Here is a 23912-nt window from a genome sequence, read left to right as displayed (position 1 = left end):
CTGATTACCTTGTAGATAAAATAAAATACATCACAATGGATATCATCATTTTGCCATGCAGAGTTTGCCTTACAAGAAAGTTCTGTTGAAAGTGGAAAGATACAGAAAGCCCACACACTTCACATATCAAAGCACAGAATGCTTAACAAAGGAGGAGACCAAATACACGTCAGCAATGTAACTCAGCATGCTAATAGGGGTTGAAGGAATGCATCTGACTCTTTGACGCACTTGAAGATTTAAACTTATGTTTGCGCAATGCATTGAGTTTGGATCTGCACTTGATTATGACATCCACTTTTTGAAGAATGAAGTAAAGCATTAATGACCATAAAAGGTAAAAGGAAATGCTGGCATTCTTGTATGGCAGGTATACTACTCTATCATTATCTACACAGGTGGTTGGTTAACATTATATGCTCACGGCAAGATTTAGTCTGCACTTGTTCCTCAATGTTCACACTTCACCCCATACAAATAATGTCGCATCTACTTCCGGTTGGCATTACGAGGTATAAGATCAGTCTTCTTCTTTAATGAATTGCATTAAATAGTTTTGAATGTTTTGGTTAGGCAATGGAATTGACAAACAGCAGCCAAATGAAGAGAAGAATAAAATTATAGGTTGACTGAATTGAAAAATGGGGCAAAAAGGGATAAATTGTGAGGCAAATTATTCCTCACTTAAATTGTTTTATGGGCATGTACTCAACCAAAATCCATACAATGAAAACCATTCAGCTTTTAATGTTTGAAATATCATTAGCCTTTTGTCATTTCTGCTTTGCACTGCCAGGAATCAGGTGAATACACAAGGAGAAATATTTCCTTTCAGCCTAGTGATGTTTCCTTTGTTCATTAGTTCAGCATCTTAATATTTGTCTTTCCGTACCTTCAAATAGCATACAATAGAATTAATGGCTTTTCTTCCACTTTTACCTTTCAAATAAACCAAAATCATTTGCATTATATTTCATTCCTCTTGCTTCCATAAAATGATGAAGGGCTTATGCCCAAAATGACAACTCTCCTGCTCCTCGGATGCTGCCTGACCTGCTGTGCTTTTCCAGCACCACACTATTTGACTACTATTATACTGGAAAGACAAACACCTGACAGCCAAGCTGAGCAGCAATGAAACCACTTTCAGACATTTGTAAACAGTCAAAAGTTTTCTGTCCATCATAAATTACGAAGCCATATTTGATATAACTGTTGGAGCTGAGTCAGTTTTTCACCCACATTTTGTTTTCCCTTTGGCTCAAACTTTTCAGTAACTCGATGCTGTTGGGCCCACATACAATTGAACCAAACTTAAAATGAGGTCAGTTCCGTAACTCCGTGATTAGTACAGGTGCTGTAATTATATGAGTTGTACAATAGATACTAGAGCCACAACATGTAGTTGGATTAGGCAATTAATTATGACTCAAATAATCATCTTAATACTTGATTAAATTCTTATCCAGAGGGCCGTGTGGTGCAGTGGCAGTGCCGCATTTCAGGAAGTGATGACCACAGGGGCATGTTCTAACATGTCCAAACACGGTGATTAATACTTTTTAAAATGCAAATTCTTTGTTTTGACAAGGTTCTATGATTGCCCAGCCTACACTTTGCATTGATGCATATAGCATTGTAGCTTGTCAAAAGGTATATCCTGATTCTGCATAAATAAGGGAAGACAGACACCACACTGGGTGGCACTGGCCAGTGTGACTGCTTGATGGTAGTGTCCCACCCTTGTGCCACTTTCCCAGCGTCAGGATGTGATGTGTTGGGGTCCCTTCACCCAGAAGTGACTGAGCTTGTTAAAAGGAGAAAGTGAGGACTGCAGATGCTGGAGATCAGAGTTGAAAAGTGTGGTGCTGGAAAAGCACAACAAGGTCAGGCAGTGTCTGAGGAGCAGGAGAGTCAACGTTTCAGGCATAAGCCTTGCATCATTTTATGCCCGAAACATCAACTCTCGTGTTCCTTGGATGCTGCCTGACCTACTGTGCTTTTCTAGCACCATATTTTCTGAGCTTGTTAAAAATCTACTGTCAGAGGCAGAATAGAGTTTTTCTATCAGCCTCAGGTGTCTAGAGGCACCAAGGATGGTGTAACTGCACTGGAGGTGTCTGATATTCTTGTTCTTATTGCGTTGTGTAAGAATGTTTACGAAGTCTGCTGAGGTCAAGAAGACATTAACTTCATGAAGAAGCATTGCTGTGACTTCAGCTTGCCAAAAGACGGCAGAGGGAGCAAAATCATGTGATATTGCATCACTTCCTGAACTAATATATACCGTGATACATCAGAGGGCACAATAGCAAAGTTTTGGTCACAGAGACTGTCATCTTGGTGGGTACACTATCTAAAGTAGGCTCAGGGGTACGATGTGCTGAGCATATCGTACCCCTGACCAGTGTTACCAGGTCGTATCCTGACCAGTGTTACCAGGTCGTAAGGGCATAGCCGTGCTGCTGAGCACTGAAGGATTTAGGCACCTCTGAGTGTTTCAGGATGTAGAAGTCCTGACAATTCCCTGAATGTTGCATGCATACCTGCAGTATTTGGCTGCCATGGCCACAGATGGTCTGCATACTCCAGGAAGAGACCCTTTCTTATTAAGGAAGACTGCTGGTCACTGATAGGGTGCTCCGATCGTTGCTTTGGTCAAAGTGGTTTCATCCTGCACTTAGAGTAGACCTGCTAAGGCTGCTCAGGTGCTCCCGGTGTGACCTTCTCTACATCAGAGAAAGCGAACATAAACTCAGGGAATGGCTCACTGAGCATCACAGCCTGGTCCGCAGGGGCTGACCGGACCTCCCAGTCACCACCCATTTCAATTCCCCTTCCCCACTCCCTTTCCGACATGACCCTTCTTGGCTGCCTCCGTTGCCAAAACAAACCACAGCTCCTTTTGGAAGAGCAACACCTTATCTCCCACCTGGCCACCCTACAGCCTGAACATTGAGTTCTCCAATTTTAAATAACCTCCCTCCCCATCCCCCAACTCTCTTCCCAGACCGTCCCCCTCCCTTTCAACTGCTCCCTGCCACCAACCAGATTCATTACTCCCACTGACCAACCAGGTCGTACCCTCTACCTGTTTTCACCTATCCCTGCTTCACCATTGTGCCCATTTACCTGCAGATCCCCCACCCCACCTCCACACCCCCCCCCTTCCTGAAGAACGCTTATGCTCAAAACATCGACTTCTCCACCTCCTGCCTGGCTTGCTGTGTTCTTCCCACCTCCTGCCTGTCTACTTTGGATTCCAGCATCTGTAGTTTTTTTTTGTCCGTAAGGCAGCAAAGCTGACTGGTCTGGCTGCCTGACTCCCTGTAACCAAGGCAGAGTGAATGAGTTGGTGAGCTTTAGCAAAGAAACCATCTGTTACCTCCCAGAAACATTTAGAAGTGGCTGCGTGTGAATGCTCGCACAGGTTCACAGCAGCTCCCAGAAATTATCTCCTCGTATAAAAATTGAAGGCCCCTATAACTGGTATGAGACTGCCTCCCAGCCCTTGTAAGCACAATGCTCTTCCAGCAACCAGCAGACGTAGGATACCACATCCTGAGGCTGGCTAAGACAGCATCCGCATTGCCTGTTAGTTCCAGATCAAAGCCCAAACATGTGATTTGGGCCCATGCTTATTGTCAACCTTGCTCCCGTAGCTCTGGATATTGTCCCACTGCTAGTGGAGCCAGTGAGGGCTTCTGATGCTGCTGCACCTTCAAACTTAGCTACTGGCTCCTCCTCAGTTTCAAAGTGACCAGAAGAAAGGCAGGATAGAAGATATCATCACACAGTCAGCTTCAGGAAACCTGTAAAGACAGTAGTTTCATACATTCAGTCAGCTTTGATGTTGTCCTTCAAACATGTTCTATGATGCCCTTGGTAATTCTTTCATGTAGCAACATTTCTCACTTGCCCTCCTCCCCCACTACATGTTTACAATGGAAAGCTACATCCTGTGTGGCACCAAAGGGTAGCCAACTGGCAAATGATGAGATGCAAGAAGTTATTACGCATTGGCTGGTGTACCTGAAGCACATCAGTCCATCTTCCCAACTACAACAGTCAGCCTCCTTTCAGATCGGTTTTGAGAGAACCATTTGAATCGTTATGAGTGAGCTGCCAGCAACCCCTCACTAACTACACCCTGAATCCACCCTCCTCATCTAACAGGAGCTTCCATCCAGGAGTCCAGAGTTTTGAATTCTGGAGATGGCCTGTGCTAATGGGGCAGTTTACAGATCGAAAAGTGCATCCTTCTTCCATGGTTTTGTACATATCTGAGACATCACAAGATGGCAATCAGGCCACAATGTAATTAAGCTCCAAATCTTTATGGGATTCCTCTGCAAAGTGATGCTATGAGTTGTGATGCTTTTTTTGGTTGGTTGAGAATGGAATCCAACTCTCCCCTGGTCTTCTGATTAATAGAAGGAGCATTTGTCATGAAGTGGTAGTGTCCCTTCCTCTGAGCCAGGACACCTGCTCCCACTTCCTCCAGCATTGTGTGATACCATCTCTGAAAAGGTTGATTAGAAAATGTCTTATGATTAATGAAGCCCCTTCAGTTTGTCAGAAAATCCAACTTCATGCAATTCTACCATTTACCCCAAACGAGGTAGTATACCTCCTACTTTGAGTGCTGCCTTTTGATATCAAAAGAGAATTGTACAGTTTTTTGAGATTCACATTTTTCCTCTGAATTAATGGTGTATCCTTTCCATGTTATCTGTCAAATACTCCCTTTTTTTTACCTTCGTTACCACTTTTCTATCTCCATTACCCCATGACCAACCAGCTACCTCCCTAAAGAAGGGTTATAGCTGAAATGTTGACTCCTCCACCTCCTGATGCTGCCTGGCTTGCTGTGTTCTTTTGGCCTTCTGCTGGTCTGCCTCTCCTTTCCAGCCAATCTCCTTGATATGACAATTAATGTTCCATCATAAGCCAGGTCCTGATGCCCCCACCCCCAATAGTTGACACCCTTCTGGCCAAGATGACACTCAGCCTCTCGTTCCTTACCCACCAAGACCATATCAGTGCCCTTGCTGACCTATGTGGTCAGGTGACCCATAATCTCTGGGACTGTCACAGAAATAATGACATTTTTCATGAGCAAGGATAAAAACTGGAAACGTGATGCCAAGTTTAAGCCAAGCTGGGCTCTGCCATTTTCAAACTGCTGAGCTGGAACAGACTGCATTCACGCAGCCAAACCTTTACAGCCAAGTTCTCATCACAATCAGGCAGGCCTAGATCTGCTGGCCAGGTACCAACACCTACATTGTTTCCACCTCCAGTGATTCTGCTTTGTTAGAAGAATGATACACTGACCTAGTGGCCCCCAGCTTAGTAGGAGGCCGAAGGCATAGCTGGACAAGGACAGGTGAAGGTTCAAACCCACGTTCTGCAATTTCAAAATACAGACACTGTCCCCACCCAATGATAGTATTGGACATGGGCCAGAGAATCTTTGGGAATGAGCAAAGAGTGCGATAAATGGAGCAACCCGGAGCCCAATTCACTCTGCCTTTTGCACCTTCTTCAGAAGTCTCCAGAGAGCACCTTCAATTGGCAGCTGAACTGTAAAATATCTCCAACTCCTTGTACCTTATGGTGAACATCATCAGACTGATCAGACCAAGACACACCACCTCAGTGAGACAACCTAATGAGCAGAACCTGCCCTGGATGAGAAGGGAGGCCCAAATCGATGACTGCAGCTCCTGAAACATCAATGAACCCTCAAAGTCAGAGGAACAGCCTGTCCCAGTCTAATTAAACAGATATTGCCAGTCTTTTCAGACAAATAATTCAAATACAGTGGTAGGGAATTGTGCTTAAAGTGTTGAGAATCCTTGAAAGCACAGACATCCAGTACACATTTGAGATTGATCACCTGAGTTCTAAACATCTTGACTGAAGAGTGCTGTGAAGAGATTGATAGAATTTAATAGAGTTTAATTAAAGTATATCAATAGAGTCTGATAAATATTGTTTTTCATTGATAAAGTGTTCAACCTCCCCCCGACTCTTGTCCCCTGTGTTTATCTCATTGTATACCGTGCCGTAGTTAAAAAGTGTTATTGCAAACTGGTCAAGGTTAGTCAGGTTACATTTGCCCACATTTTCACTTTACAACATTGGCATCACTGAGTGATCTGGTAAGAAGCATCTGAAAGGATACTCTGGTAAATCAGACCACATCAAAAAAGGAAAGGAAACTGACCAGAAATTGGGCAGAACCAAGTGCTTACATGGTGAGATATACAAACTGTAGCTTTTGAGACAGGGGCTCTCGAGGGATATTGTAACATGAAATAAGAGGAAACCCTAACACAAAAATTATATAAAAATTAGCCTTTGTGGGTAAAAATGTTGCGATAAACCAGCATTGGGTCTGGGATCCGGGGATCAGAATTGCTAGAAGGAAATTTACCGTTGTTTTGGGAAGCAGACTTCCAAAGTAGTTAAAGCCATAACTATAGCAAGTTGTATGGAACAGCTCCGTGGTGAATATGTGGAAGTCTTAAATTTAAAGAAGTATTCAGAGAGTAAGAGAGAAGAAATAATTAATGCCACACAAGAAATCGAGACGGGATTGGAGGAGAGAGAGGGGGAGAGAGAGAGAGAGGGGGAGAGAGAGAGGGGGGGAGAGAGAGAGAGAGAGAAGGGGAGAGACAGAGAGGGGAGAGAGAGAGATGGGGAGTGAGAGAGAGAGAAAGGGGGGGGGAGAGAGAGAGAGAGGGGAAGAGAGAGAGAGAGAGAGAGAAAGAGAGAGAGAGACCAATCAGACATGATGAAAGGTTAGAAGTCACTAGGTTTGAATGAAAAAGAATGAATTTAAAACTCCTGGAAGAGGAGCACTGCAGTATAGTAAACCAATGGGAGCGTTTCAGGACCAGTTTGAGAAGGTCTATCAGTAGGAGCAGCAGGCAATCAAGCATCTCAATGCTGCCCAGAGAATTATAGCCCACAATTGCCCAATAACCCTTCCTCCTCTGACATTTACACCGTACTGCGCCCTTCAACCACAGGCACACCCTTTACAACGTGCTCTATAACATGATCTTCTGCCATGGCCTACCTCCTGCCATTAACTAATTGGGTTGTACACTGACCCATGGGCACAGCCTATCTGCCTGCTCTCCAATTCCTGTATATGGAGTGCTTACACCCAACTTAATTGAAAAATCATTGAAAACCGCATTGCGTTAACAACAAAGTAGCATATACAGAGCCAAAGTCCATGAAGAAACAAGGATAACTAGGTACCCATCCATTAGAATCAAAGAATCCCAACATTGTGGAAGCAAGCCATTCAGTCCATCGAGTCCACACTGTCCCCCTGAAGAGCATCCCTATTCTCTCCCTGTAATCCTGCATTTCCCATGGTTAATCCACCTAGTCTGCATATCCCTAGATACTATGGACAATTTAGCATGGCCAATCCACCTAACCTGCACATCTTTGGACTGTGGGAGAGAACCAGAGCACCTGGGGAAAACCCACACAGACATGGGGAAAATGTGCAAACTCCACACAGGCAGTCACAGGGGCTGGATTTGAACCCGGGATCCTGATGCTGTGAGGCAGCAGAGCTAACCACCATACCACCCCACATTGTGGTTGGTTATATGAAGGATCATGTTTCTCAATTGGCATTAGGAAAGTTAATTTAATTCCTCAGGGAGTGGGACGGTTAATGTAAGCCAGTGCATGTCAATAACCAAAACTAGCTGTCAGGCCATCGTTTTGAAGATGGGAACTTAATCACTTAACGTCACCTCAACAGCAAGAATTTGCTTTTCGATTTTCACCTGAATAAGTTCATTCACTTGACAGTTATCTTGTCTCCTTTGGGATTGAAAGGTCCGGTCAATGTTTCAAGCCAAGTGTGATTTTTCTTCAAAATTAGGTCTTATTGAGTTTTATCTATGTTAATCTGTCATCAAGAATTCAGCTTTGTATGATAAAATACTTCTTTAGTAAACTGCTATACTTGAACTTTTCAATCTTACTGATAATAGTTAGCAATATTTATGTGTGGGATATATTTTGTAGTTTTTGCTTGCTCATTACATTAATCTTAATTTTAGACAAACTGATTATTCTTAAATTTGTTCTTCAAATGTGGTTAACACAATTATTCCAAATCCCAGGCAGTTCTATAAAAAATAGTTATGTTTTGTCCTTTTATATACCTATTCATATACCTATCCTGATACAATTATACAAGCCTCCGCCACATCCTCTGGCAGCTCATTCCACACCAGCACCACCCTCTGCATGAAAAAGTTGCCCCTTAGGTTCCTTCTATATCGTTCCCCTCTTACTCTAAACCAATGCCCTCTAGTTCTGTACTCCCCCACCCCAGAGAAAAGACCTTGACTATTTATCCTATCCATGCCCCTCATGATTTATAAACCTCTATAAGGTCACCCCTCAGCCTCCAACACTCCAGGAAAAACAGCCCTAGCCCTAGGGGCAGCACAGTGGTTCAGTGGTTAGCACTGCTGCCTCACAGCGTCAGGGACCCGGGTTCAATTCCCACCTCGGGCAACTGTCTGTGTGGAGTTTGCATATTCTCCCCGTGTCTGCATGGGTTTCCTCTGGGTGCACCGGTTTCTTCCCACAGTCCAAAGATGTGCAGGTTAGGTGAATTGCCCGTAGTGTTATGTGCATTAGACAGAGGGGAATGGGGCTGGGTGGGTTGCTCTTCGGAGGGTCGGTGTGGACTTGTTGGGCCAAAGGGCCTGTTTCCACACTGTAGGGAATCTAATCTAAAACAAAATCGATTCAACCTCTCCCTACAGTCCAAATCTGGCAAAATCCTTGTAACTCTTTTCTAAGTACTTTTGAGTTTCACAACATCCTTCCAATAGGAAGGAGACCAGAATTGCATGCAATATTCCAACAGTGGCCTAAACAATGTCCTGTACAGCCACAACATGACCTCCCAACTCCTGTATTCAATACTCTGATCAATAAAGGAAAGCATACCAAGCACCTTCTTCACTATGCTATCTACCTGTGACTCCACTTTCAAGGAGCTATGAACCTGCACTCCAAAGTCTCTTTGTTCAGCAACACTCCCTAGGACCTTACCATTAAGTGTATAAGTCCTGCTAAGATTTGCTTTCCCAAAATGCAGCACCTCACATTTATCTAACATGTCCACTGTCCTGGAGTTGCTAGCATTTCCAAAATAATGTTAAAAAGGGAATTCTAGATTATTGGCCAAATGACAATGTCAGGAAGGCAACCTGTGTCCTAGTCAGGATGGCATTTGCTTTGTTAGGGAGATGTGACAGGTATGATGTTTCCACAACAGTGCTACTCTGATCCTCTTTAGACATATGTTTTGAGTATCACACTCTTCACCATTATCTGACACATTCTCACCTACCAGCAGGATGGCAGCACTTACAGTGCCAACCATTTGGACTGGACAGCCAGACTGCCTCAGTAAATGTAAAATCACAAAGGACAAAAATCAGCCAGGACTCTGAACATGAACACCACAGGGTAGATTATGAGCACTTCTGAACAGCTCAGAATAAGCCCAAGGCGATCATTACATGATGGGTATGGAATGTGATGACTGACTTCAGGTTTAGGATGCAGTTACTTAACTGGTTTCCCCAGCTTACTGCTTATCTCCAGGTCTTAAAGTGTAATTGAAGACCCTGTCATTGCTCATTTTTGCAACAAAAGAAGAATGAATTGATTAATCTTTACTTACATTTACAGTTTTGCTGAAATCAACAAATAAGTATTTCACCCCAAAACTATTTAGCAATGAAACTTACTAAAATTCATATTAGCACCCAATTAGAAAATAGGTTATTTAACCGATAAACAAATGAATAGTTCAATGGGTGAATGCACAATGCAGCACAGCACTGAGCAAATGGACATCTATGTATGATGGGAAAGTGTGAAATCGTCCACTTTGCATTCGAGACAAACAAATTGGACAATGAACCTCACTACCCGCTGAGTGAAGTTTCTTATCCGGTCAATCCTAAGTGATACACTCCTTGTCCCAGGCTGTTCTCCTGTTTATTAGATTGCACAGTGTCTCAGGGTGAAATCATATAGGGGCTTAGCCAACAAGATTTGTGGCAAAACTGGAGCTAGTTTCTGAGTCTAGTTCGCAGATTGGCTGAATTGACGGCTCTAATGGATTTGGTGAATCTCCTCAGCAAACTGCATTTTGCTGATCTTTTAAGTAAATCAAAAAAATGCAGCTTTCTCATCATGTGGTTTTCACATTCAAGCTTTTTTCAATTTAAGGTGTGGTGTCTTGTTGATTTCACATCCTGTAATGTGAGTTAATATCTTTTAGGAGAAAGTGAGGACTGCAGATGCTGGAGGTCAGAGCTGAAAATGTGTTGCTGGAAAAGTGCAGCAGGTCAGGCAGCATCAAAGGAGCAGGATAATCGACGTTTCGGGCATAAGCCCTTCTTCAGTTAATACCTTTGCTGACCTCCAGGCGTTCAGGAAAGCCATTATGACACAATGTGATGTTAATAGTGACCATTCAGTTTCATCCACCACAAATTATATATTAAATATTCCCTTTAATCCAGTGGGAAGAAGTTATGAAATTTCCCAGCTGTCTATCAAAGCCCATATACAATTAAATATTTAACTGAGCCTTCACGTTGTCTATAGTCCAAATGTTACATGCTTTGTGGCCACTCTTTTAGCAGCTTAACTATCCACTTTTTACAAGGCTTATCTGCAAGTTGATAATATGATTTGGGGCAGCACAGTTGCTCAGTGGTTAGCACTGCTGCCTCACAGTGCCAGAGATCTGGGTTCGATTCCTGCCTTGGTCTACTGTCTGTGTGGAGTTTGCACATTCTCCCCGTGTCTGTGTGGGTTTCCTCTGGGTGTTCTGGTTTCCTCTCACAATCCAAAGATGTGCAGGTCAGGTGGATTGGCCATGCTAAATTGCCTATAGTGTTAGGTGCATTAGTCAGAGGGAAAAGGGCCTTGGGTGGGTTACTCTAGGAGGGTCTATGTGGACTTGTTGGGCCGAAGGGCCTGTTTCTATACTGCAAGGAATCTAATCTAATCATAATTAGCCTTTATCGAAATATTTTACATCACTGCAGAACATGATAAAAAAAATGGATTTTGATCCTTTTTGTTTGGGCATGGCTTCCCTTGTAAAGCAGCGAAAACATCCATGTACATTGTCAAAATGTGTGAACATTCACACAGTGATCCAGTACAGTTTCCACATTGTAGGGGAATCTAATCTAATTAGAACTGCTACTATTTTCAACAGGCAACCCCTTTCAAAATATGTTAGGCATTAGCTGGTGGGGATTCTTTCATAGGCCGGAGTGTGGTGCTGGAAAAACACAGCAGGTCAGGCAGCATCCGAGAGCAGGAGAATCTACATTTTGGGCATAATCCCTTCCTGATAAGGGGCTTATGCCCGAAACGTTGCTTCTCCTGTTCCTCAGATGCTGCCTGACCTGCTGTATTTTTCTAGCACCACAATCTCGACTCTGATACTCCAGCATCTGCAGTCCTCATTCTCCCCTGAGGATACTTTCATGTCTGTTCACAAAGTTTTGGAAACTGTAACACTAATAGACACCCAATTTAAATGCTTCCAGCAGTTTGGGGGTGTTCAAAGTCTATGGGGAGGAGTCAAATTTCACATGCCTGTGCTTTACTCCTAAGTCTGTCATGCACAAATACCTCTGACTGTTTTATGTTGCTGGTATGGAAACTTCCAGAAATCATAGGTCTGATCGCTCAGGTTCTATTACATTCTTGATTATTTCTAGGTAGATGGCTTATTGTATTTTGTTTTTAAAGTACAGGGAGTTATCGGGGTTTTCCTCATGAACACTGTCCTTATTGGACACAGATGTTGAACTGTTTGATTCACATCGATTTAGGTTTTAACCATTATCCAAAGAAGAATTTGTGAACTCCACTTTAACTGCACTTGTGTTTGCTTTGTAGCATTCCTGGATGCTTTGTGATTTTGCGTGTATTTGACTCCTTTTCTTCTTTTATTTCTGCATTTGCTTCTCCCAAGTCACCTTGGTCAGGAGAAGTAGCAGCAAATCAGGGCCAATAATTCTTCCCAGACAGACCAAGCGATGCTGCTGATTTGTAGGGAACTGACGCAATCCACTTCAGTGCTATTCAAACGTAGCATTTAGATCTTTGATCACTTTAAGCTAACAGCAATGTCAGTAACTTGCTGCAGGCCACACCACACTAATGGCTATGTCCCTCAACTGTGCACAGGAGAGCTCATGAGATATGTGTATCACCAAGTTTCCCATCTCCAGGCTGAAGTCCCATTGTCAGAACAATCATTGTCAGGACAAACATAATGATCTTGCACTATATCTCTCCCAAAAGTTGTGAGGGTTGGGTTAATTGAAATTTTCATGACTAGAAATCAATAAAATCTTGTTGGATGGGGTTAATGAGGGATATTATGTGAATCCAGGTAAATTAAGTTGTGGTAGAAATCAGCCGTGATCTAATAGAATGGTGGCAAAGCATCAAAAGGCTAAATGACAAGCTGCTATTCCCGGAAGCTAAATAGACCATGAAGCTACTCAGTTTGATCCCTAACTTACACTGAGTTAGAGTAACAATTAGATTCCGAAATTTGCTTAGCATCCTGGAATATTTAATTCCTCTATAATGAGTGAAAAGATAAACTCTTTGTCATTGATGTGATCTAACATGGTACTCACTTTAATGGAAGTCAGAAGCAGGTTAACCCTTTGTGGTTAAATTTGTAAGCTGTTACTTGAGGCAAATTACTAGTTTTGCCAAGTTGTTCAATAGTATCTGAAAGGTTTTGATTTGTTGCTAGGAGTTCCATTTTTCTCTGTTCCAGTGCATCTGGGAAGCCTTTGCCCTGTCACAAAGCTAGTCCCTTTTTTCCTAAAAGCTGTTCCTTGGCTCAAGGAGAGTCTGTCCTTGATTTTTTTTCAGAGGGCCAATAAACCAGGCCAGATTCCAATTAGTCTGGTTTGGTACAGAGATGAAAAGGATTTTGAGAGGCCTTTTGTTTATATGTAAGCAGACGAGACTTCAGGCCAAAGTGGTCATGGTTTAGAAGTGACCAGTATATTGAAAGGGGAGTGGTCAGCTCTTTTAGCTAGCTGAACTGAGCTGTTTTTCTTTCAGTCTTGAACTGAGAAGTTCAACAGGGGGCTGTGTGGAAACTCTTTCTCTTTTCTGCCCTTCAACTTCAACCTATAAGCATGCGTTCTATTTATACTCATTTTTAAAGGGGGTTTGCTTATTGGCACAGTTGTGTATGTTCAGAACATCATAATTAAGTCTTCTAGGGCTTCCTGCTTAAGAATGTTTTGAATGGTCTGGCCTAGAGCATAACAGCCCTAATAGTGGGAATTATTACCGTGCTCTGTGCTACTGACCTGTTGAGCAACCAATGGAACCAACGTGCTGTGCTCCACACAAAGTAGCATTTGGCCAGTGACTCTTCATATGCATTAAATCATTTCTTCTGCCTTCATTGTCCAAACTGATCATGCTGCTCGCCTTCTCTACCTATGCATGAAAGTCTGCCATCAGGAAATCAGCCCTCATAGTTTCTCCGCTCAAAATAATTCATGTCTCTCTGACTGGGAGCCTTTTATTCACTCAATTCTAATCCTGACATCATTATCAAATCCACTGTCATTGTTGACTTTCTCTAAGTGGTATTTTCTACACGGTGGAAAAGCTCAGCTTGAAAGCTTTCTGATGATATCTCTTGATTTCATCTGGACTATGAATCCACAGGCAAACACCAAGAATACTTTTTTTTAAAACTGTTCACACCCCTGGGAGATATTTTCCCTCATTACTTTGGACGCCATTGTTCCTACTCCTATACAACATATTTCTATCTTGATCTCAAGATACACAAACAGTAATATCGTCATAGGTACATCATTTCAATTTGCCCCTGTTCCCTTAATGCCTCCTTTCCATCCATAAAATCATAAGAATTAGGACCAGGAATGGGCCATTTGGCCAATCAAGCCTGCTCCACCATTCAATAGAATCATGGCTCCAGTACTGCCACATTCACATTCCTGCTCTTCCCATAACCCTTGATTCCCCAACTGACCATAAATCTATCTCAGCCTTAAATATGCACAAGGACTCTGCTCCCACAATGTTCTGTGGCACAGAGTTCCAAAGACTCACAACACTCTGAGAAGAAATTTCTCCTCATCTCAGTCTTAAAACCAGCCTTGTCCAGTCTTACAGCCTAGAGCTGTGACTCTTTTGATACCTTCTGCCACTGTAATGTTTTCAGATTTCTTAACGCCAGTCATATCTTTTTGCTTTATGTATATATTGATTCTGCACCATCATCTCTCTTCAAACCAATGGGTCTTTCTTGAACAAACATCCAGTCATTCCTCATCCAGTGGCAGCCTTTCCCAATGGATTGAATGCAGAAACATAGTCTCTCCTCAGGTCATCTCCTCTGCACAGAAGCTCTTCAGCCACGTTACCTCTCCGCCCCCACCCCACTCCGGCCTATCACCCTCATCTTGACCTCCTTCCACCTATCACATCCCCATCGTCCCTCCCCCAAGTCCCTCCTCCCTACCTTTTACCTTAGCCTGCCTGGCACACTCTCCTCATTCCTGATGAAGGGCTCTGGCCTGAAACGTCGAATTTCCTGTTCCTTGGATGCTGCCTAACCTGCTGTGCTTTAACCAGCAACACATTTTCATCTGAAAATAATTAGCCTGCTTCATGTTTCCAGCTTGTTTTTTTTTTCTGATTTTATTCCTGCTTGAAAACAATTGACTGCATAAGGGTTATTTTAATGGCTGGGCAGGTACAAGATGAGATGTTACTTCTGTAAAAATTTCAAATCAATGCAAGGCTGCTGACTTCTTGATTAATGGCAGCAGCACAGTGGGTAAGCAACAGGAGGAAGCTATTTAATTATAATGAGGTTCCACAACCCATCTTTATACTGTCTTCCTAATGGAATCCTCACTGGGAGTGTTGCCCAGAAGGGAGGTGAGGTCTTCTTTTTAACAAAAAAACAGATGTCTTTTCCATATGACTCGTGGACCAGGAAGAGCAGGAGTACTTCTCCCCAGTTGGTCAAACTCAATTTCCTCCCTGCACGCCATTAAACCCCCTTGCCCACCCAATAATCCCCTTGTAAGACTAAGGATCAGCGTTCCTCACTGTCCCACCATACTTAGCCCTCCACCCAGTTTTAGATCCACCCCCTGAGATAAGGGATCAGTTGCCTGCAAGATCCACCCACACCCTCCTTTACTCAATCACAAGGACCATTCTCACATGTGACCCTTGACCAAGGTATAGATACCTCCCTGTTAATAGATCTGCAGCCTGTTTGAGAATATTTTCAGATTAAAACTTCACAATATGCAGGGAGTCCAAACTTTGTGATGAGAAACTACTGTCATAACATGTATTCAATATAAGAACTTGTGCACTGAATAAAAATAATCTAACTGCATTGAGGTTATTTTAAAATTTACCCAGTGTGTTGAAACTCGCTATCTAACAATAAAGAAGGAATACCTGGAAGAGATACTGGAGGTTGTTAATGCCATAGTAAAAGCCAAAAGTATGGCCTTTTTCTTTCCTTCTCAACTTTCTTGGCACATTTGAGAATCATCTTCAAATCCCAGAATTCCTTTAGCAATTTTTAGAGGCATTTCTCTCATTTTAATTTAATCAACCACAAGTCACTGAAATTAAGCATATTGTCTCACTTATGTTTTAGTTAATGATCGAGGACACAAACCTGCAAGTGTTTAAATCTGCTGGAATTTTTCATACCCCAAATTTATTCAAATCTGTCTAAACCAGTTCAAATCACAAATCTAAGACCCAAACTGTTCAAATTGTGGACAAAATACCTCAAAAATATTCAAATTCCGGACAAGCCCCCAAACTGTTACGACACTGAGTAAACCCTTCTACTTATTTAAAAACAGAAAATATTTGACCCATGCAATAATCTGTGGAAATTTGAGAGGCCAAGAACTATTTAAAGTAAAAATTAACAAATTTACTTCTTAAAGTACAATAGAGAATGCTTAATTAACATCTATTTACAACTCCTTTCTCCAACCCATCTTTTACCTTCCCCTTCTCCAATACTAGTCTGATAAAGCCCACCCCTCACCTGATAAAGATTTACCAAAAACTTCAAATGTTCAAAACCAGACGTCAAATCTTCTCTTCCATGTTCTTGTTTTCTTCTGTTTAGGGATTTCTGTTTCACAGGTCACTGATCAATCAAGGTACCTTTAAGAGAGCTATTTTTTGGGCAGTCTCTACATGCTGGTGGCATGGCAGTTCACCTCCAACATTTCAATTTTCCCTGGTCTTATACCTCCAAAGCATCGGATTGGGTCACTGGCTTTTAAGATTGTCAATATACTCAATTCAAACTGGATTGGAATTTGCTAATTTTCAAGATATAATTTAAACTGATTGGCCTAATTCAAATCTGTTTTTGTCTCCAGGCAATCAGCTACACTAACTGCTAGATCACATGCTACATTGTATCTTGTTGCGGGTACTTGGTGCTGTCAGGTAGTTCTGCTAGCTTTTAACTTTCCTAAAGGTGCAGTACTCACATCTTCATAACAATAGGTAGGGTATGCAAGAAGAAACTTTTCCCCTTGATGAAAGTATATATAACCGGGGGCATGGATTTAAGAGAAGGGGCATGAAGTTTAGAGGAGATGTGAGGGTAGTCTCCTTTTTGCCCAGAAAGTGGTGGGAATCTGGGACTCCCTGCCCATAAGGGTGGTAGAGGTAGAATCCCTCATAATATTTAAGAAGTATTTAGATGCATACATGGAATACCAAGGTGCAGAAGGTTTTTGGCTAAGTGCTAGAATAATTGGGTGGTTGAAATACATAGGTGAAATGGGCCAAAGGGCCTTTTTTGTGCTGTAGCTCTCTGTGACAGTATGATTCAAAGATTAAGCACTTTAAATGCTATTTCTAAAGAAAATTGAATAGGCCTTTATGATTGGGAGATTGCCTTACTATCTAATTTGTATTAATAGAGCTATATTAGATACCTAGCACTTTGTTTCATCTCCACATAGCTCCTCAGGACTGTTCATGGTGGATACTAAGTGAATTAGCATGAGTAAGCATCTCACAGGATTGATTCTGGAGCCTCAATGTTTTAAAATCCATATTCTTCATTTAGACAAAAAAAAAACGAAGATTAAGTTCCCTGATGATATAATGTTATGTGGGGATACAAACTCTGAGTTGGATGTAAAGAGGCTGCAGAGAGGGTTGGATAAGATATGCAAATGACTACCAGGGTAGCAGGATAATGTGGGAATGTGTGAGGCTTTGGTACTAAGATTTTTAAACGATTTTTAAAAGATTTTTTTTAAAGAACTGGAACTTACCTGAAAAATGATGATATTCATGTGAATTTCAGTCTCCAAGGTCTTTTATCAAAATGCTTTGAGTTAGGATTCAAGTCAGATTGTTCAAAGAGAAGGCAAAGTCAAGAACTGTCTTTGAGAGTCATAGAGTCATACAGATAAACAACATGGAAACGGACCCTTCAGACCAACACAGCCATGCCGACCAGATAACCTAAACTAAACTGGTCCCATTTGGTAGCACTTGACCCATATCCCTCCAAGCCCTTCCTATTCATATATCCATCCAAATGCCTCTTAAATGTTGCAATTGTACCAGCCTTCACAACTGCCTCTGGCAGCTCATTCCATACACGTACCTCTGCATGAAAAACTTTCCCCTTAAATCCCTTTTATATCTTTCCCATCTCACCCTAAACTATTGCCCTCTAGTTCTGAACTCCCACACCCCAGGAAAGAGTCCTTTTTAGAGCTGAAAATGTGTTGCTGGTTAAAGCGCAGCAGGTCAGGCAGCATCCAAGTAACAGGAAATTCGACGTTTCGGGCAAAAGCCCTTCATCAAGAATGGGTCACCACACGTAACCCTGCCCCCACGCCGACTTCCGTCACCACGCGTGACCCCGCCCCCACACCGAGCTTCGTCACCACATCTAATCCCGCCCCTACGTCGATCTCCGTCCCCGCCCCTGCCCCTAACCCCGCCCCCACTCCCAGCTCCAGTCCCACACAAGGTCCTAGCTCCCAGCCTTGCCAGATCTTCACCATCCCTCCAGACCTCCCCGTCTCTGAGGATGAAAGATCAGTCCTCAGCAGAGGCCTCACCTTTATTCCCCTACGTCCTCGGATTAATGAGTTCAACACGCGGCGAGATATTGAACAATTCTTCTGCCGCCTTCGCCTCCGTGCCTACTTTTACAACCAAGACTCCCGACCACCCTCTGACGACCCCTTCACCCGCCTCCAACACACCCCAGCCACCTGGACACCCCGTGCTGGCTTCTTACCCACCCTCGATCTATTTATAGCCAACTGCCGCCGCGACATTAACCGACTCAATCTGTCCACCCCTCTCACCCACTCCAACCTCTCACCATTCCTGATGAAGGGCTTTTGCCCAAAACGTCGCATTTCCTGTTCCTTGGATGCTGCATGACCTGCTGCACTTTAACCAGCAACACATTTTCAGCTCTGATCTCCAGCATCTGCAGACCTCACTTTTTACTCAAAGAGTCCTATTTATCCTATCCATGCCCCTGATGAGTTTATAAACCTCTATAAGGTCACCCCTCAACCTCTGATGCTCCAGGGAAAACAGCCCCAGCCTATTCAGCCTCTCCCTATAGCTCAAGCCCTCCAACCCTGGCAACATCCTTATAAGTCTTTTCTGAACCCTTTCAAGTTTCACAACATAGGAAGGAGACCAGAATTGCAAGCAATATTCCAACAGTGGCCTAACCAACATCCTGTACAGCCACCACATGATCTCCCAACTCCTGCACTCAATATTCTGCACATAAAGAAAAGCATACCAAATGCTTTCTTCATTATTCTATCTACCTTCAACTCTACTTTCAAGGAAGTATGATCCTGCACTCCAAGGTCTCTTTGTTCAGCAACACTCCCGAGGACCTTACCATTAAGTGGACAGGCCGTGCTCTGATTTGCTTTTCCAAAATGTAGCACCTCGCATTTATCTAAATTAAACTCCATCTTCTCAGCCCACTGACCCATCTAATCAAGGTCCTGTTGTGCTCTAAGGTAACTGCCTTTGCTGTCCATTATACCTCTAATTTTGGTTTCGTCTGCAAACTTACTAACTACATCCCCTATATTCATACCCAACTCATTTGTATAAATGACGAAAAGTGGGAACAGTCCAGACTCAGCACCTATCCTTGTGGCACTCCACTGGTCACAGGCCTCCAGTCTGAAAAACAACCCTCCACCACCACCCTCTGTCTTCTACCTTTGAGCCAGTTCTGTATCCAAATGGCTAGTTCTCCCTGTATTCCATGAGGTCTAACCTTGCTAACTAATCTTTCATGGGAATCTTCTCAAACACCTTACTGAAGTCCATATACATCACGTCCACTGCTCTGCCCTCATCAATCTTCTTTGTTACTTCTTCAAAAAACTCAATCAAGTTCGCGAGACATGATTTCCCACGCACAAAGCCATGCTGATTACCTTTAATCAGGCCTTGCCTATCCAAATACATGTACATCCTGTCCCTCAGGATTCCCTGCAATAACTTGCCCACCACCGATGTCAGGCTCACTAGTCTATAGTTCCTGGCTTTTCCTTACCATCTTTCTTAATAGTGATACCACGCTAGCTAACCTCCAGTCTTCTGGCACCTCACCTGTGACTATGGATGATACAAATATCTCAGTAAGGGGCCCAGCAATCACTTCCCTAGCTTCCTACTCTACTTCCTAGAGGTCCAGGGTACACCTGATCAGTTGCTGGGGTTTTGTCCACTTTTATGTGTTTCAAGACACCAAGCACCACCTCCTCTGTAATATGGATTTTCTTTTAAGATGTCATCATCTATTTCCCCACATTCTATATCTTCATTGTCCTTCTCCATAGTGAACACTGATGCAAAATACTCGTTTAGTATCTTTAGTATCAAAGCTTAGACTTCAAAGTAACATTATTATATGTTAATACTAGATATGGTTATATGTGTAATTCTAGATTTATCCGGCTCTAATATTGTAGTTACAATCAGTAACCTATCCTCTTCATATGTCTTTGACCATGTACTCAAAATTCTTGGTTTTGAAGTACTCTCGACTAGGCCTCCAGTGAATCATCACAGGATTCAAAGTCCTAAAGCTCTTACAAAATACAAGGGACACAGAATGTTAGTATGAGAGTACTGCATGTATTTAGGTGGGCACATGGTATGTTGGCCTTTATTACAAGGGGTTTCAATACAAAAATAGGAATTCTTAATACATTTCTATTAGGCTTTGATGTGACCTCATCTAGAATACTTTGTGCAGTTTTCCAAATCTAAGGAAGGACATAATTGCTTTGAAGAGATACAACAGTGGTTCATTACTATATATTATTTTCTCGGATGACAGGCTGAGTAAACCGTGTTCATATTCTCTGGATTTTAGGAGAATGAGAGCTAATCTAGGCAGTGGAATATGATGACTCGAAACTTTTCACAGTATTTTTTGTCAAGTTACAAGTGACAATAAATCACTATTCTGTACTATTCCAACCTTGCTGAAAAACATTAGATTGTGAGGGAAGTCAATATTGTAGGTACTGAAAGATTTTGTGTCCTTGGCTGGTGAATTAGGAAGTATTGGCACTATCTCAGGATAAAGAGTTATTAAGAATGAAGATGAGGAGAAATTCATTTGAAGGGTAGAATACTCTTCCCCAGAGTGTTAGGGAAAGTTTACCATTGAACACTGTCTGGGATAGATAAGTTATTAGGGTCTTTTGGAATCAAGAGGTGTATTATGCAGGCATGATATTGGACTTAAAGCAGGTGACCAGTCCTGAGCATATGGCATATTTGATCAGGCTTAAGGGCTGCACTCTACTCCTATTTTTCTCCTGTTACTATTTCTCACACTCTAATATTTTTAATATAATAACGCTCAGTGACTCCACTCACAAAAGGAATGAATGCTCCGTTGTGGTACAAAGTGCAAGAGAACAGCCAGCACCTGTGGAGTCACACCCTTGCAAAAGTCAACAGTGTCAAAAAATGAGGAAAGGTTAGTCATAAACATTTGTCAAATCCTGTGTTTCAGACAATTTCAGAACTTTCATATCATCTATTATTTGAGATTGTTTTGTATGAAAGGATATCAATGAATAGTTCAGCGGAGTATACACTGTTTATATTGTGTGGCATTAATATTTAGGACTTTTCTATTGTATGACTTGAGCAAAATTGTTTTATAGTCTGGCGATATTTTCTTAGGTTCTTTATTTTTCATGTATGAAAATCAAAAGTTGATGAGTCACAACAGTACAATGTGATTTGATAGTGAGCAAAAGCAGGAACGTGCAGTTAAAATATATTTCTAATCCTTTCTAGAATCAATGGAGTATTAACATATTTGCATTTGGGGATAGATTTCTGTGATTCCTGTGATTCTCTTTTTCTCCACAAAAAATAACTGAACCATTATGGTGCAGCTTGCAGCCATGTAGTATCTCATCCTTGTGCCTAACTAATGATTGATGAGATAAACTATGCCAACGGTAGCATTTGTGAATTTGTGAAAATCAACATGGATCAGCCTTGCCATTTTTTATACAATGAGGTTATGTGCTGATTCATGTGTGCAAGGTAAACACATAATTTGTGATCGCCACACACACTAAAAGTGAACTGGTGCACTGGCATCATCTGCTTCATCTTTCTTACTTATTCTCTCCTTTTTCCAGTTCTGAACTCTAGAATCTCTAAACATTTAAATTAGAAGTGCATGCTGCTTTCGTTCTAGACCACTCTGTTTCTTCAGCTAACTTATTTTGTTTTAAATACGGTGATGAATTTGCTTATTTTGTTAAACCAAGAATAAATTTCAAGTCCAAGAACAATGTTTCATAACGTGTAATTAGCAGCTTGGTAAATAATAAAGTTGATATAATCATTGAAAGGTGACATTTTTATGATTGTGATGGTATATGATTTTATCCAGCACTGATGTCATTAATCTGAAATGAATATTTTTAGCACACTGCTTTCAGGGCAAAAAATCAATGAGGTTAGCTTTAAATTTCAATAAAACTTGATTCAGATGTGTTTACCACTTTGAACAGCGAGAACATTATTCCGTTCTGCAAAGTAATGATCTACAATGGTGACATACTCAAACTTTGCCAATGACTGTTCAAATCACACTAATGAGCAATCAGGGAACAATTATGTCAGTTGGCTGGATGCTATCTTATGAATGCAAAATGTTACCAACAGTGTGGGTTCAATTCCTGCTGTTGCTGAAGTTACCATGAAAGCTCTGCCTTCTCAACCTCACCATTCCTCAGAATAAACTCAACATGAGTTATCTGTCTTTTGAGCAAAAGCAGTGCTATGCCCTCTGGGTCTATGGAAACTTAAAGGAGCAGCTTGGATAGTGGTCATGGTTGTTCTAAGTGTTAGAAGTCATCAGCTTGGAAACTAAAAACTACCACAATGGTTGCAAAATAAATACTACCTATGAAATGCAATATGCATGGATGAGATGAATTCTAGATCATTTCATCATTACTAGGTAAATTAAAAATTAATTGCCATTAATTCCCAAATGAGATTCTCCTAGTTTCTCACCAAGAGGAATTTGGCTGCCAACTCGCCCATCTGGGAGACCTTCCCAAAAGTGGTCAGTTGAGAGGCTGTCCATCTAAAGTAATGGTAGGATGAGCGGTGTTGCAGCTGAAGTCTACTCATCAAAACTGTTCTGAGTGGGCATGTAAGTACAGGAAAACACAAGAGCCTTTTCTGCCAACCCCATGTAGTTATAGATTTCCACCTTGATGACAATATAAAACAATACTCTTATATCAACATTAATAAGCTAAATAGATTCTATCTTTTTTCTGTGTTCCACCTCGCAGTAAGGAAGCTCAATGGAATCTTCTATTAGTTGTCCCCTGGATAGTTGTTTCACAGGAGTTTGTTCTCTGACCAGTTGTTCTCTGATTGGCTTGACTTTAGAAAGCCTGGTATAAGTTGGCCTCTCTTGTTCTATTTGCTGTCTATTGTAACTAACTGGACTCCTTCTGTGACTCCAAAAATATTCAGGTCAAGATATGCATTTATGCACAAGAGTGAGGTTTCGTGATGAGCAATTACATGACCTCTGCTTGTGCTGAATTATTGACTGCCGCATACCTTTGGAGCTGTTCCACCTGGACCAAGCAGTTTGATTTCTGAAGACATTAACTGCTGTTTCTTCACATACGATGATCACGACAGTGGTACTTACCGCACAATGAGGTATGAAATGAAAGAGATGCCCATTAACGTAAGCGGGCTCTGTCCAGCATAGCTCAGTCACTGTGTCCCAGGGCAACCTAAGCCTGCACCAACACTGTGTCCCACTCAAGCAGAGGAAGTGGCATTGAGGATAAAAGTCTTTGGACTTCCTCTGTCCTCGACATATCCTAAGGGACCTTCAGCTGTGACCTCTTCATGAGATGGAGCCATTTCAGCTTCCGTGACATGTCGCTGTTGGTCCAGGGCTGACAAGCATATCTCTTCCTTGTCTATCTCTCTGCACCATTGTTGTATGGCAACAACTACAGTGATCATGCCTGATGTGGCTGGGTCTATTGGTTTAGCTGGCAATGAATGTTAGTCAGGAAGATAGCAATAGAACAAAAACAGTCAGCAGTCACAATCCTTGAAAGTGATGCCTCAACATGCTCTTCTATGCAGTGAGCCAAGTTTAAATCCAGCAGGAAATGTCATGGAATGACTCAAATTACCACTCT

The sequence above is a fragment of the Hemiscyllium ocellatum genome, chromosome 11 (genome assembly GCF_020745735.1).
Source record: "Hemiscyllium ocellatum isolate sHemOce1 chromosome 11, sHemOce1.pat.X.cur, whole genome shotgun sequence".
NCBI classification, from domain to species: Eukaryota; Metazoa; Chordata; class Chondrichthyes; order Orectolobiformes; family Hemiscylliidae; genus Hemiscyllium; species Hemiscyllium ocellatum.
Note: the sequence above shows the minus strand (reverse complement) of the source record.